Source organism: Penaeus japonicus, unplaced genomic scaffold (genome assembly GCF_977035675.1).
Source record: "Penaeus japonicus unplaced genomic scaffold, GWHDUDI00000001_assembly GWHDUDI00000009, whole genome shotgun sequence".
Lineage (NCBI taxonomy): Eukaryota > Metazoa > Arthropoda > Malacostraca > Decapoda > Penaeidae > Penaeus > Penaeus japonicus.
Window position 1 is genome coordinate 25,993,191 of NW_028234411.1, and position 3,996 is coordinate 25,997,186.

The following is a 3,996-nucleotide window of genomic DNA, read 5'->3' on the forward strand; positions in this document are numbered from 1 at the left end:
ATTATCATAATGAAATGTATTTAGTGTGATATATGAATATCCACTGTTTTCCTAAAACTTCTTTCTATGCTTTTCTTTACTTTAAATCAAGCAAATTTGGTATTTCATTTCTAGGGAAACACTGTGTTATCGATTTCCTTATAATCTCGGCCGTAAACGCTCTCACAACAAATCTGTTCTATGGACTCCACACTGTGTGACTGAACAACGGTTTAGTTGAACATCGGTTTAGTTGAACATCGGTTTAGTTGAACATCGGTTTAGTTGAACATCGGTTTAGTTTAACATCGGTTTAGTTGAACATCGGTTTAGTTGAACATCGGTTTAGTTGAACACCGGTTTAGTTGAACATCGGTTTAGTTGAACATCGGTTTAGTTGAACATCGGTTTAGTTGAACATCGGTTTAGTTGAACATCGGTTTAGTTGAACACCGGTTTAGTTGCCAATCTAAAAATTCCCTCATTAAATCATCCGCTGCAGAGCTCTGGGCAAATGGCAACAGCTGTTGATACTCGCATTTTGATTCTTAATTGCCCCCAGACGCACCCGCCCCCGCGACTCCCGGGTGCACGGCCTCTGGTTATGCGAATTTCTGGCATCCTCGTTCAGCCAGATCCTATTGGGTACTGTTACTTCGGTATCTTGTGAGGTCTTGGTTTGTGCTGCAATGAATAGTGGACCTATGGTCTTCAATATTATTCTTACAATACATATTTTCAATGCTCTTTAAAATGTGTTTTTGGTGTTCGGTTTATCTTGTACTCTGCACCTAATGTTGCAGCCTATTATTTTTAAACACAGAATATCTGGCCGATTTTATCCTGCCTACAGGGTGGGAAAGGATTATGTGATTTTCGACATTATTCAGACTTCTGGTATGTAGCTGTTAAATGTCAGAAATCATTATTTCCTGTCCTCAGGGTTTAAACTATGATAAATGATATCATAACGGGATTTCCCGAGAAGAAACGTATGTTTTGAAATTTATCGAGCTATCCTTATTTTAACAATGCAAAAGCGTAACTAAACACACACTTGCATATGTAAGTATGTGTGTGTGTGCGCTCGCTAAGCGAGTGAATACGCAAGTGTGAATACGTGTGTAAAAACGTTCATTTTTCTTTAGAAAATAACATTCTTACTCACTGGAGAGAAATTAAGGGTGAATTTTAAATCGATTTATTTAAACACACTCGCGGATATATGTAAACATGATGAATGAGAGACAAATAAATAATAAAACAGAAAGAGTATTAGATACGTTCTTCAAAGGATATAAACACACAAAAAGGATAACGCCATTTTTTTACAGTAGGTTAGTGAAACAAAAGCTCTCGGACGTTTTATAAGAAACAGATTCCATAAACTTATGTTATGAAACGTAGATGTAATGAATACTTATACGCAGATTTCTTCGCAAAACGTAAAACGCAGATTTCTCTACAATAATACCATAGATCTATGATAACGATTCTCAAAAAGACTAACAAGGAAAAAGTGATGATAATCAGTACAAATAAACAAGAATAAATAAAGATTTAACAAACACACAATAAAGATGAAGGTCCAACGATACAAACACAAAGAAAACCTTCCATATCCCAACATGAGACTTGAAAATTAAAGGCAAATAAAGACCAACCAACCAACAAACGAACAATGAGACAAATACCCACGCACATAAAAAAAGCGTGAAAGATATCACCTTTGATCAAACAAGTCACCCAGCCGCCGCCAAATTGCTATCCCGTAGAACAAGTATGCGCGGTCGGCTGTCGGTGAGCGGCGGACAGGAGGCAGGTTGGGCGAGGGCGCGTGTCGAGTCAGTGCCTGTTGGGCTTTTGGTGAGTGTGGATGTACACGCCTTTACTCTCCTTGGTAATCGAGAGGTTTAGGTTCGAACCGGAGGGAAGGAAAGACCGAAGAGGAAGATCATACTAGATATTGAAATAGGCGTTCTTTAAGGACAGGACAACATTAACGGATATATGACATTCGATCCTTTTTTTTCGATTCGTTCCTTTTTTTTCTTTTACTTGGTTGATCTTTTTTTTCTCCATTCCATAAGTAGATCCTGTCGTTGCTAAGTTTTATCTAATCGATGGATTAATTATTTGTTTTAAACACTATTCAAATCTTCGCCGGAGTATCTAACTTGTTTGAGTGACGTGGCGACGTGAAAACCCTATTAATTAACCGGTGTCTTGAAATTGGAAAAAAAAAACGAGAAAATAAAGAAAATAGAAGAAAAAAAGATATATCAATCAATTATTTCATACTAACATCCAGTTTAGAAGAAAAAGATAAAACGAGGAAAAAAGAGTTATAAAAAAAAATCAAATATACACCACAATTATAGTTATCATTCACACATCAAGCTAACTCTTGCCATTGCAAAATATGTACAAAAAAGATTTAGCAAGATCAGATGATAATGATATCGCTTAGAAATCTAGAAAATTAGTGACAACAAGACCCAAAACGACAGAGAGAGAGAGAGAAGAAAAAAATAAATAAAGAAAAAAAAAAGATAACACTTACATACATACAATTTCTTTCTTCGACGCATTAGTGGAGGAACAGCCTTCACCCCTGAAGATATTTCCCCAGGTAAGACCTCGCTCCTTGCCTCTTCCTCCTCATCGGGTTGCAAGGTAATTGATCGAGTCTTATGGATCAGCCTCATTAATGGCCCACTGGTATTTCATTACCAATCATTTTGCTTGTTCAGAAGAACGTGAGGATTTTTCGTGATTTTCGCAAAGCAGGTCTGTTTGTTTGGTTGATAAGGAGAGAAGAAACGGGATGATACGTCAGGTCGAGAAAGAAAAGGGACAAAAACGTAATTGAAAGAATAAAATCTAATCGTTTAGATCTGTTAACAGGTATTTTGTAACATTTCTTTTTGGTAAAGGTGTAGCGTAATTAAATGTTCAGATTGTCATAGTGATATTGTTATTCGGCAATTGGACTAAAATTTTCATAATGGTGAATTATTTTTTTTTGCTCTCTCTCTCTCTCTCTCTCTCTCTCTCTCTCTCTCTCTCTCTCTCTCTCTCTCTCTCTCTCTCTCTCTCTCTCTCTCTCTCTCTCTCTCTCTCTCTCTCTCACTCTCTCTCTCTAAAGAAAATGCACAGTCTTTTATTAAAGGCACTTATTTGATTCACTTGAGCTGAGAGGAGAATGAGAGAACCAGATATAGAAAGGAATAGACAGAAAGATAGACAGATAGATAGAGTTTTATTGGTAGATACAGATAGTTAAATAGATAGATAAACAAATAGATAGATTGAGTGAAAGTGACTTAATGAGTGAATCGTAGAATGAGAGAGAGGGAGAGAGAGAGGAAGGAGAGAGAGAGAGAGAGAGAGAGAGAGAGAGAGAGAGAGAGAGAGAGAGAGAGAGAGAGAGAGAGAGAGAGAGAGAGAGAGAGAGAGAGAGAGAGAGAGAAGAGAGGGAGAGAGAGAGGAAAGAAAGAAAGAAAAATACATATAGAAGTGTATCAGAATGTCATATTTATATTTACACAGACAGCTGGAAAAAAGAAGTAGTACACACACACACACAACACACACACACACACACATACAAACACACAAATTCACACACACACGCACACACACACGGACGCTCGCACATACACACACAGACACCCATACACACACACACACACAAACACGCATTCAAAACACGCATTCTCGTGAGAACTAGTTACGTTTATTGTAAATGAGGCACCTTGACTCAACTTCTTTACATACTTATACACGTTAACCATTTGCCTAATAACTGGATTGCACAACTATATGAAGCTGAACTCTGCCGTTTCCCAGACAAAGAGTAGCTTTCACTGTTCACGTTGAATATTCAAATGATGTGATTTTAAAAAGGGAAAGGTATACATAATCCTTGATCCAGGAAATTTACACTCAGCTTTAGATGTTCGTTTTGTTTACACACAAATAGATAAGAATCGGGAAGAGAATGAGAAAGGGAAT

General features: G+C 37.2%; 1 protein-coding gene across 1 annotated transcript in view; it reads left to right on the forward strand.

Moving 5' to 3' along the window:
- Window positions 1-1,841: 1,841 nt before the first annotated feature.
- Window positions 1,842-3,996, forward strand: part of LOC122259639 (calcium-activated chloride channel regulator 1-like) — a gene marked incomplete in the record, with an annotated part of 474,711 nt that continues 472,556 nt past the window's right edge. Inside the window, 1 exon segment of the mRNA XM_086539891.1 lies at window positions 1,842-2,611.